Consider the following 12,097-nt stretch of genomic DNA (forward strand, 5'->3'; position numbering starts at 1 on the left):
AAAAAAGTGTTTAAGAAATTAAATCTAGATCATAGACCTTATACCCTTTAATTTTTATGTTTTTTAAGATTTTATTTTGAAGTCATCTCCACACCCAACGTGGGGCTCAAACTCACAACCCCAAGATCAAGGGTCGCATTCTCTACCAACTGAGCCAGCTGGGCATCACAAACCTTATACGCTTTAAAAAATTAACTCAAGTGTATCATAGATGTAAATGTAAGATGTGAAACCATAAACATTTAGATAATAACGCAGGAGAAAATCTAGGTGACCTGGGGTTTGGCAATGACATTTTAGATATAGCACCAATCCATGAAAGAAATAACGGATAGCCACAGTGCATTAAAATTTAAAAGGTCTGCTCTATGAAAGATACTGTCCCACCGATGGCAGGACAAGCCACAGGCTAGAAGAAATTTTTGCAGAAGACACATCTGATGAAGGACTGTTGTTATCCAAAAATACAAAGAAGTCTTAACTCTCAACAGTAAGAAAATAAACAACTCAATTTAAAAATAGGCGAAAAATGTGAACAGACACCTCAGCATAAAGATATACATATGGCAAACTCTTGTAAAAAGAGAGCTCCGCATCCTATGTTATTAGGGAATTGCAAATTTGAATAACCATGAAGTACAGAGATGTCGGAATGGTGAAAATGCAAAATGCTTACACTAATTTCTGGTGAGGGTGTGGAAAAGAAGGACTTCTCATACACTGCTTATGGGAACACAAAATGATAAAGTCACTTTGCGAGACAGTTTGGCAGTTTCTTACAACACTAAAGTGACTTTTACCATCATCCAGCGGTGGTGCTCTTTGGTTGGTATTTACCCAAAGGAGTTGAACTGTTATGTCCACAGAAAACCTGTGGCTGGATGTTTATAACATCATTGCCAAAACTTGGAAGCCACCAAGGTGCTCTTCAGTGGGGGAATGGATACGTAAACTGTTGTACGTCCAGATAAGAACATCTTCAGTGCTAGAAAGAAATGAGCTGTCAGGCCACGGAAAGCCATGGAGGGAGCTTGTAGAACGTATCACTAAGGGAAAGAAACCCGTCTGAAAAGGTACATACTGTGTGAGTCCAACTCTGACGTTCTGGAAAAGGCAAAGCTGCGGAGACAGTAAAAAGATCAGTGGTTGCCAGGGGATGGCGGAGGGGGGATGAGTAAGCAGAGTACAGAGGGCTTTTAGCGGAGTGACTATTGTGTATGCTGTCACGGTGGAACACGTCATTTAACATCCTGTCCAAACCCACAGGATGCAAACACTGAGAATGAACCCTGACGTCAGGCATGGACTCTGGGTACTAATGATGTGTTGATGTTCGTTTGTGGATTTAAACATCTTGTGTGAGATGTTGAGAGTGGGGAAGGCCGTGCACGAGTGGGGCTAAGAGGTGTATGGGCAGTCTTTGATTCCTGCTCAGCTTTACTGTGAACCTAGAATTCTTCGAAATAATAGAAGCTATTTTTTTTAAGATTTTATTTATTTGAGAGAGATCGTGAGCATGAGCAGGGGGGAGGGGAGGGGCAGAAGAAGAAGCAGGCTCCCTACTGAGCAAGGAGCCAAATGTGGGGCTCAGTCCCAGGACCCGGGGATCATGACCTGAGCCGAAGACAGACACTTCACCGACTGAGCCACCCAGGATCCCTGAAGCTATTTTTTAAAAAAGATATGTCATATAAGTGTTTTGAAGAAAATACCTGAAGTTACTATGATACGGAGCATGTGGAGGGGGCAAATATTGATGAGTTGTGGGTGTTCTCTCTGAGAGGGTTTCAGTTCTTTTTTTGGGTGAAGGAGTCTGTCTAATCCCAGGGTTTGCTGTTGCTGTTGAGATGACAAGAGTACTGTTATTACCATATTGTTAGCAAATTGTGTGCGTGTGTGTGTGTGTTCCAATCAAACAATATTTTCAGAATTGTTTATTTCAAGTTAATATAATTCTCTTTATTACCTAACATATGATCCTTTCGGTGAATCAACGTGCGTACCTCTTACCAAAACAGAAAGAACATTCTCTGGTTCTAGGATTCAGAGTTTAATTTAGATCTATTAACCAACATTATTGATCACATTGTACGTATTCTCCACATTTTCATTGATTTATTTCTTTTGACTTCTTCTGTCAAAGCCTGGGAAAGTGTGTCAGCGTTTCCCCAAACAAAACCTTTGCATTTTATTATTATTATTATTTTTTAAAGATTTTATTTATTTATTTGACAGAGAGAGACAGCCAGCGAGAGAGGGAACACAAGCATGGGGAGTGGGAGAGGAAGAAGCAGGCTCCCAGCAGAGGAGCCCAATGTGGGACTCGATCCCGGAACGTCGGGATCACGTCCTGAGCCGAAGGCAGATGCGTAACGACTGTGCTACCCAGGCGACCCCAAAACCTTTGCATTTTAAAACACATTTTAGTAAGTACATTTCAAATATATTTGGATGCTTTGTCACTCACCTCATAAATATTCATGAGTATAATAGCTCCATTGACATTTTATCTTAATTGATGAGTGCTTTCAAATTTTGTCCTTGACATATTTCAGCAAATCAAACTTTGTTCCGTCTTAGAGTTGCTTTAAAAAAAGAGAAAAAAAAAAAACAACTTCTTTTTGTGCAGATGCATTGGTTAAAGACTTGGAACATTAATTTTCTATATAGATTTCTAAAACGAGATGAACAGAATTACTTAAAATCATCTTCAGATTATGAAAAACAGAGAAAAGTACTTCTCAGTAACCTTTTCTAGGCTGATTAAAAGAAGCCTAACCACCAAAACACTGGATGAAGTCATCATTCGATATGCGCTGATTTTGAAAGGAAATGGATGCCATAGCCCAGCCCACATTTTAAAAAGAGAAAGAGAGAAAACTGGATAGTAGAACACATCAATGGACATATTTATTGGTTAAGACATTGGTAGTTAATTTTTATTCAGTGTGTTTTCACGTGTCTCATCAAATCATGGTTTCCAGGGGGCGCCTGGCTGGCTCGTTGGGTAGAGCACACAACTCTTGATCTTGGGGTCATGAGTTCAAGCCCCGCGTTGGGTGTCAAGCTTACTTCAGATCGTGGTTTCCCTATTCCTATGCCATGGGCTTCTCCTTAGAGATTGTGGTGCCTTGACATGCCTTGTCTTGTTGTATTTACTTGGCAAATTAATAAGTGTTAATAGTTATGTGCTTTGAGGTTTAAAAATAACATGCATGAGATTTCGATGTTTTTACATTTAGGATGTTTCTGCAGAAGGCACACAGAAGATTCCATTTAACAACATTATCCTTGGAAATACGTCAGAATTCGATATACATAAACAGAGCCCAAGAGCATAGATTTAAAACAGAATGATGTGGTTTTCGGAGTACATTCTAAATTTTATGCCTTAAATCTCAATCTCATAAACTCTATGTACTTCAGTTTCAGATGTGTAACGTAACAGGAAGTAGATGCTCGCTCTCCTGGGCAGAACAATGCCCCTTCCCACAATGATGTCTGTCTCGTCATTCCCAAAAGTGTGACCATGTCACCTGAAATGTCAAAGGAGAATTCAAGCCGCAGAGCCAATGAAGCCTGCTAATGAGCGGACCTTAAAATAAGAGGATTATCCTGGCTCTGGTCCACGTGGACCCACGTAATCATAAGAATCCTTAAATGTGAATGTGGAGGGCAGAGTCAGCATTTGAATGAGGTGACATTGGGGTGGTGGGACTCACTGGGTCACTCTTGGCTTTGAAGGGGAAAGGGTCCACAAGCCAAAGAATGTGATCAACCATCCTAAGCTGTAAAAGACAAGAAAACACGTTCGGCCCTGGAGTGTCCAGAAAGGACTGCCGCCTTGCTGACATCCGTGAAGCCCATCACGGCCTTGTGAACCGCAGAGCTCTAAGATGAGCTGCACGTTGGCATTCTTTCCATTGTTTATTAATTTGCACTTCATAGATTCGCCCCCTTACAATTCAAATATTTGCCTAGCAGCAAAAAGGCCTCTTGGTTGTCCAGAATGATAAACTTCTGCCCACGAAGCAACCCAGTGATGGTTGGTTGGCCATATCAAAAAATGGTCCACTGGGAGGGGGTCAGCCTGTGTACGATGCCGCTGTATTGTAACCTCTTTCACACCTGCCTTGCTGAGCTCACAGAGTCCATTTTCCAAAAGGTGACACTATTTTAGTTTTGCAAGCTCAGGGATTTAGAGCTTCATTGGAAACAGTGTGAGGTCTGCCCATTCTTTATTGTCATGGCTGGCTCACATTCATGCCATAGCTAGAATGAAACAGAAGGAGAAGAGCTTAATTATTTTGCTTTTTATTTTATTATTTCCTTTTAGTTAGTCGTAATGAAATGGGGCACATGCCTAAAGTTAGCAGGAAGAGTTCTTGATAATGACTTTCTGTAACCATCATTGAATTTCCTCCTTTATTTATTTATTTATTTATTTATTTATTTATCTTTAAAGATTTTATTTATTTCTAGAAACAAATCTGTGGGATAAAGGTATTGAGAATATTTTATTACAGTCCTTGTGTCACATTTTAACATTTTTCTTTTAAAGATTTTATTTATTTATTTGAAAGAGACATAGCCAGTGAGAGAGGGAACACAAGCAGGGGGAGTGGGAGAGGAAGAAGCAGGCTCCCAGCGGAGGAGCCTGATGTGGGGCTCGATCCCAGAACGCCAGGATCACGCCCCGAGCCGAAGGCAGACGCTTAATGACTGAGCCACCCAGGCGCCCCAGAATTTCCTCCTTTAATCAATGATTTCATTATTTTGTGGGGAGCTCTGTAACACTCCCCTTTCTGTGTACATACATACGTAACTAGTTTTGTGGTTTTAAGACCTCCTTTCCTGTCCAAACTATTTATATAATTTTAAATTATTAGCAACGTCCATGTTTAGCTCCAAACATGCTGTTTTGATGGTATCATGGAATATCATTATTGAGATCTGAAATTTTGACAAATGACCACAACACATCTATTGATTTGTTCCTTTACATTACAGGAAAAGTCTTTGCTGGTAGCAATGCTGCTGAGAATGTTCTCCGAACAATGTTCTCTTCAGCAGACAGGAGTCCTGGTGTTTTCTCTGCTCCTGTTTCCGCACACGGTGTTGGACGTGATACGGAACAGTACCACTATACGGGGCTACCGATGGAAACTGAAAACCTAGGAGATTCTACGGGTATAATTTTCTCACCGCGTGTTGCTAGTACCCACCTAAATGTAATGCAAGCAAATACACAGGTAATGTGGTATCTCCACTTGTGACCTGGAAGAATTTTTTTTTAAGGGAAATAATGTGCTTTTAGTTTCTCTGGCTTTTGTAAGAATCTTTCCACCTATGTAACGTTTGCGCGCACTTTGACTCCTAGAAATGTTCCGTATATTTATCCTGAGGGATTCCAAGTAGTTTAGCTCCCTGTTCCTCCCCACGTGACACCTGCAGATGCTTCCTTTTTTTTACAAGAACGTAAGTGTGCTTTCTCTTTGTGACAATCCCTTGTATTTCCTGTACACACATGCAGCTCTTTATTTTTTCACATGTATCTTTTTAAAACAAACGAAGGCTTCGGAGGTTTGCAAGGCCACAAAACCCGGTCTGTTACAAATCCTCTTATATTTAAGGAATTTTAAACCTAGTTCCCAGGTCAGTTAATCCCCTGCCCTTCTTACCTCAAGGTAAGTTCAAGTGTGAGATGTGTGTATCTTATTGATTTCTGCGGTAGAGGAGAAGCTGGTTAGCGTTTTGGCCCCCAGAGGTCCAGATGGCATTTTCCATTGAAAAAGTCTGCAAAGGTTTTTTGGGATCAGGGAAAGAGGAAACCAGGTCTGGTCTGGTAGGTCCTCCTGCTTTGCAGAGGAGCCCGGGCACCTTATTTTTACAGGAGAGGAAACAAATATGTGTTGAGCTGCCGTCATCCCCCATGTATGTAATCCTCGTAACGACGTCAGAATAAGTCCTATATTCATCTGATGGATCCATTTTAGTTCAGGAGATTAAGGGATTTATGAGAAGGTAAGAGAGGAGGAGAATTCGGTTTTGTCTGTCCACAAATTCCAGGCTCTTGTGACTGTCTTCTCCTATATTTTCTGCCAGAGAACAAATACAGTTGTCCAGGCAACTCATGTCCCTGGACTGTGCAGGAATTCACAGACATACCACTGAAACATCGCTCTCCGTCCAGGAAAACCAGAGAGGATGGGGTTAAGCAGACAAAAATAGAAGTCATTTTAGAAATCTAGATCTCAAAGAGGACTAGAAGCAAGGCAAGATGATGTTTGATTACGAGACATAATGGATTCCTCAAACGCTTAAATGTAATTAAAGATATAAAAAGGATAGAGGGAAACGTAAAAATGTTATGAATATACAGCACTGTAATTAGTTGCTTTCTTGAGACATACACTAGGTGCAGACTCTTGTCTGTGAAAAAGAAAAAGAAAGAAAAGAAAGAAAGAGAAAGAAAGAAAGAAAGAAAGAAAGAAAGAAGAAAAGAAAAGAAAAGAAAAACGAAACCCCGCCAAAGAGAGAAGGCAGTTAAGGAAGACAAAGGGGACATAGCGGCAGCTGCTGCGGTGGTGAGGTTGGGGACGGTGGGGGCAGACACGCAGAGCAGAGAGATTCCCCATAGTCTGGCCTTCAAGAAGAGCCTCCGAGGGATGACAGCATTGCCCAGAGCGCTAGGTGAGTTTCCCAGTTTCATTGGCAGCTGAATCAAACTGAATATAATTCCATTGCCATTGCTTGAGATGTAGTATTTTTAATTCTGTTTTGCAGAGAGCAATGAATCTGGAATTTGTGTTTGGCAGGACCGTCAAGAAAGCGACCTTTCTCTTGATCCACTTGCTCTGATAATTGTCTCTTTTGGCGACACAGATGAGCCTGGAATGGACAAGAGATGCCAGTTTTATTGGATTTAAGATGCCATCGCAGCCAAGAGCCTGGAATCTTCCAAGACTTCCTCTTGATTTCAAAGGCACACATACAGAATCATTACATTTCTTCCTCAGATTCATACTTTTCCTAAAAAATACAGTGTCTTGGCATTGGTCAGTCTGCAGTCGGATGGTGGTGCTGGTCAGTGCTGTGAGGTTTTGAAAGGCACATTCCTTCCTTAAGAAGGCATTTTGTGAAAGGAAATTGGATTATTGCATATACTTAAGGAAAAAATGCTGAAAGGCATAAGCCCTTTCTTCTTAGAAACAAATAGTAATTTTTATTTTTTTTTTAAAGATTTTTTTTATTTATTTATTTGACAGAGAGAGACAGCCAGCGAGAGAGGGAACACAAGCAGGGGGAGTGGGAGAGGAAGAAGCAGGCTCCTAGCGGAGGAGCCTGATGTGGGGCTCGATCCCATAACGCTGGGATCACGCCCTGAGCCGAAGGCAGACGCTTAACCGCTGTGCCACCCAGGGGCCCCAGTAATTTTTAATCTTAAAAATATTATTGGAATTCTAAAGCAGTAAAAATGTCTTATGTAAGCCTCTCAGTGAGAGCAGATAAGTATAAAAGAATATAAGGCACATGATTATAACCGTAGCATCAGAGCACGGTTTCGGACCGCAGCCCGACCAGCATTCGCGTCTGGATACTTCGCTGACATGGGGGCGTCCTCTGCATCGAAGGACATTGAACAGCACCTCTGGTCTCCACCCACGAGATGCAGTAGTGGTCCCCTCCAGCTGTCACTCCAGAAATGACCCAGACATTGTCCATGTTGAGAACCACTGTGTTAGAGATGAACTTGTTTCTTATAATTCTGCTGTTGGGGAAATCTGTTTTCCTATATATATATATCGTCTGAAATCTTCCTACCCTCACATCCCAGGAAATGTAAGCTCTGTGAGAACAGGAATCATGTCCATGTAGCTTGGTATCCTCAGAGCCTAGCGTTTTTAAAAAATACTTCTTGAATAAATGAATCGAAATATAATAAAAATAAATCTGCTCATGCTTTATTGAGTGAATAAAAGAAGATGTGATTTCATTAATAATATATTTAAATCTATTTGAGTTCTTAAGCTTTGTATTAAATGGAATTTTACTGACCTTGGAGTAGTGAATTTTACAAGGAATATTAATCTTCTACTCTTTCCCATTCTCCTCTCTATTAATTGGGTTAGAAACTCAACTAATAGGCATTGTGTGCAAGGTTGTAGAGAAATGAATAAGAAATATATTCGATACTGTGATTGCTTTGTATTTATAAACGGAAGAATTATACAAAATGTGAAGACACTTTGCTGATTGAAAAGGAATAGGCCGTTCATACCATTGAACTGGTTGTTTGACTTTGCTTACGTTTCAGCGGGATGTTCTGGGGAGTAAGGTGATGTGTCCAGACCTTAGGGAAGGAACTGATGGCGAACAAGCTCATGGGCTTCAAGACGGATTGGAACAAGGAGAGGAGCTTCAGGACAGACAGGTTACCCACCCAAGCTGGAGAGTCGGGGACGGAGGCGAATGAAGAACGTGGTGTTACTCCAGGAGCTACTCAGGCTGTGGGGAGGTGAGTGCTGAGCTCCATCTGCGGCTCCACACACGCAAGACTCAAAGGCCGGAAGCAAATTGCTCCCAATGTCCAAAATCTGTTGTGTTGATTCAAGAAACTGTGGATGACAGGGCTGGCAGATCTGGGAACCGCATGCAACTTGGGGAAGCCATACAAAGTAGGCAGCTGTTGTTGGGGACCCCTACGAGCAAAGAGAACTTGCCCATCACTGGGATGTAGGCATGGGGGTAGGCATTCAGCCTTCTCGGGGGCCACAGCTTACACCGCAGACTTGAGGGCCGAGGGTCCTGCTGCGATGGAGGGTTGTCAGGGCTGATGACAGCGTGTTCTCAGACTCAGGTATCTCGTTTGCGGGGAAGCATGCTTATTTCCTCTGAGGACTTCACCAGCTGAGCTTGTAGTGGGGCCACCAAGTGAGAAATGCCTGGGCCCACAGTGGCTACTAGGCACACTCCAGGCCCCACTGGCTAGGCCTCCATCTCCCTTCCATCTCACTGTGGGGGTCAGAGACGATATGTGCCTTCTGCTGATGTTGGGACTCGAGAATGACTGGGTTGTGTTGTACTGGATGGAATGGAGGGAAGGAGGAAGGAAGGAAGGAAGGAAGGAAGGAAGGAAGGAAGGAAGGAAGGAAGGAGGGAGAGGGAGGAAAGAGAAAGGATGAATGCAAAGAAGGAACAGGTGGAAGGAGGAAGGAAGAAAAGAAGGAAGGAGAAGGAGGAAAGGATGAACACAAAGTAGGAAGGAAGGAGACGAGGGAGTAAGAAGGAAAGAACATAGTGGGGAGTTATGTAAAAGTCTTACATCATTCATGGATCTCATGCTACAATTAAAAGGATAGACTGCACACTTGAAAATCCAACATATGTGCTAACTCATCTCTTGTAATTCTTTTGTGAATTCCATAATGTTCTGAGTGTAAAGAGCCCTTCCCAGAACTCTTCAGACAGAATTCCCTAGAACATGGCATGCTTCATCTGCCTGTGCCCTTCAGTGTGCCAGTTCCCGGAACAGACAGCACACAATGAGCTGTAGCTCTTACGGAATGCCACTTACTAAGAATTATTTCCAGCTGGAATGTCCTATTAGGGAAGCTTTCCACAAATTTAAGTTATTGTCCATCTTCTTTGACCATTAACATATTCAGGTGCATTTTGTGACCAGTTTTTCCTAACATATCCCCTCAAGACAACTTTTCGCCACCATATTTCACTGCTAAACAGCTCGACTGAGAGCTTCCCCTTGCTGTCTCAATTTAATTCTTGCTCTATCCCCCTCTTTCCACCAGGGCTTTCCAACACTACTGTCTGTGGGTTCACTTGTGAACTTCTGTTCCTCTCATCTGGCTCATGAGCTCGGCCTCTCCAAGGATTAGGCTGCCGCTCTGTCCTCTATGGTGGAATCACAGGTGCCTATGGGTTTTCCTGCTGCCCCCCTCTTGTCACGTAGCTGGCATCGGGGATCTCTTCGGGTCCTGGAACCCAGCTCAAGCCCATGGCCCTGCTGCTGCTGGCTCCCCTGAGAGCTCCCACCAGGACTTAACGGGAGGTACCAAGTCCCTTCCTTCCTGGTTTCCCCCCATCCCAGAATGCTTTGTCCTAAGGACCCTTCCATTCCCTTGCCTATGAACTGTGGGCTTGGGGCCAGTTCTGGGAGAATTGGATACACCCTGTCTCCTTACCCTTCGTCTCTAGCATGGCTTGGGGTCTGGTCTTCTCCTGAGCACCCTCCACCAGGCCTTTGGAATCTCCCCCACCCCCAGAGTTCCACCAGCTCCAGGGCACACAACCCAAATACCAATCCCATGTCCCACAGCTCTCAGCTGGGCTACAGTTCCCTCACTGGATTCATGCCAGTGCAGACCCATCTCGTCTAGACCGCACTTGTGTGAGGTCTTGTTGTTCACCATTTTCTTCCTCTTGTCCTCTTCTCAGAGCCAAGGCCACCCTCTGTGTGGTGCTGAGGTTGTGGTGGGGTTCTGCTGATTTTGTTCTGGTTTGCATTTATGTGAGGCTCCCGCTTCAAGGCGGGAGCACCTGCTGTGGCACTCCAGACCTTGGGCAGCTCTGCCCGTGGACGGCTGCCCCCTGTGCAGGGCAAGGGCTCCACCCAAGTCCAAGCCCAAGTGTGTGCTATGAGCCAGAGAGGCTTGCAAGACCCAACATCCCCCTGATGTCTCTGGCTCGTGGCTCCTCCCAGAAACTAGCAGTCTGGCAGTTCTCTCGAGTCTCTTCAGTACTGTGAACAAGTCTTTTAAAACATTGACCTTAATTAATTGATAATTAAAACTACTGATATTTAAATAAATTTCTAAGACTATATAATAACTCACTTGAGCAAAAAAGGTATTCCTAAAATATTCATTCCAAAAAATGTATGAAATAATAAAGACTAATTCATGGATGCTTAAAAAAAAAAAAAAGACGTCTTTAAAAGGTTATTTCATCCAAGTTTTGAAGAATTATTTTCAGTCAGAGTGGAGACATCTGAGGGACGCAAGTAGCATTAATGAAATAGGAAATTCAACGATTGCTCTTTTCTCTGCCATTATTTTAATCCAGATCCCTCTACTGCCTTCACAGAATTATAATTATCTCTCACACTGGTTACTTCAGTCTTTCCTGGTTCTCAGTGACTGGAGGTTTATCTTCCTGAAATAAGACGGTGCTGCCTTCCTGCTTCCACACTCAGAGATCATCAGTGTCTTTGGGCCGCTAAAGGAGTCCCTGCACATTGCTCAGGTGGGCCAACACAGCTTTGTCGCCAGAATGTGCTGCAGTTTTATCTCCCAGTATTTACCATCCTGCCTTTAGAAGATGCTTCTGATGAATGAATGTCATATTAGCATGCTCCCAGCTTCCAGATATCTGTGTACACGCTCTTTCTTCTCCCAGAGTGATCTTCCGCACGCCTTCACCAGCCATGCTACTCCACAAAGCATCCCTTAAACCATCCTTCCCAATGCATGAACGCTTTCCCCACTCTCCTTTCCCACACCTTAAAACAAAATCTTCCAGGTGCTCCTGGCTGGCTCTGTCAGAGGAGCCTGGGACTCTCGATCTCACAGTCGTGAGTTTGAGCTCTAAGTTGGGTGTAGAGATTACTTCAATAAATACTTAAAAAAAGAAATCTTTCAGGGACACCCACATAGCTCAGTTGGTTAAGCATCTGACTTTTGGTTTCAGCTGAGGTCATGATCTCAGGGGTTGTGGGATTGAGCCCTGCATCAGGCCTCACTCAGCCGGGAGTCTGCTTGAAAGTGTCTCCCCACTGCCCCTCCTCCCCACTCCCCCACTCTTTCTCTCAAAATACATAAATAAATCTGTAAAAATTAATCTTCCATACTACTTCTACATGTCAACATGTATTCAAGGACTCTTCTCAATGTAGTAATCATCTTGAGTCCTAGAGCTGTGTATCACCATTTGGGTACCCGCTTCTCATCCTACCATATGGTGCACACTGCATATCTGCCATAGGGTAATCCATCCTTAGTCTTAATTTTTTTTTTCTTTTTAATCATTCTAATATGTAGGATTAATGCACGTATGTCTCTTTTAGCCATGAGGAGAATCT

General features: G+C 43.1%; 1 long non-coding RNA gene across 1 annotated transcript in view; it reads left to right on the plus strand.

The window, feature by feature from the left end:
• Positions 1-4,474, plus strand: part of LOC130543307 (uncharacterized) — a 95,491-nt gene extending 91,017 nt beyond the window's left edge. The window contains exons 7-8 of the long non-coding RNA XR_008958559.1: positions 2,236-2,426; positions 3,427-4,474. This is a non-coding gene — a long non-coding RNA (uncharacterized LOC130543307). The remainder of the gene's footprint in view (positions 1-2,235; positions 2,427-3,426) is intronic.
• The last annotated feature ends 7,623 nt before the right edge of the window (positions 4,475-12,097 follow it).

Source organism: Ursus arctos, chromosome X (genome assembly GCF_023065955.2).
Source record: "Ursus arctos isolate Adak ecotype North America chromosome X, UrsArc2.0, whole genome shotgun sequence".
In the NCBI taxonomy this organism is placed as follows: domain Eukaryota; kingdom Metazoa; phylum Chordata; class Mammalia; order Carnivora; family Ursidae; genus Ursus; species Ursus arctos.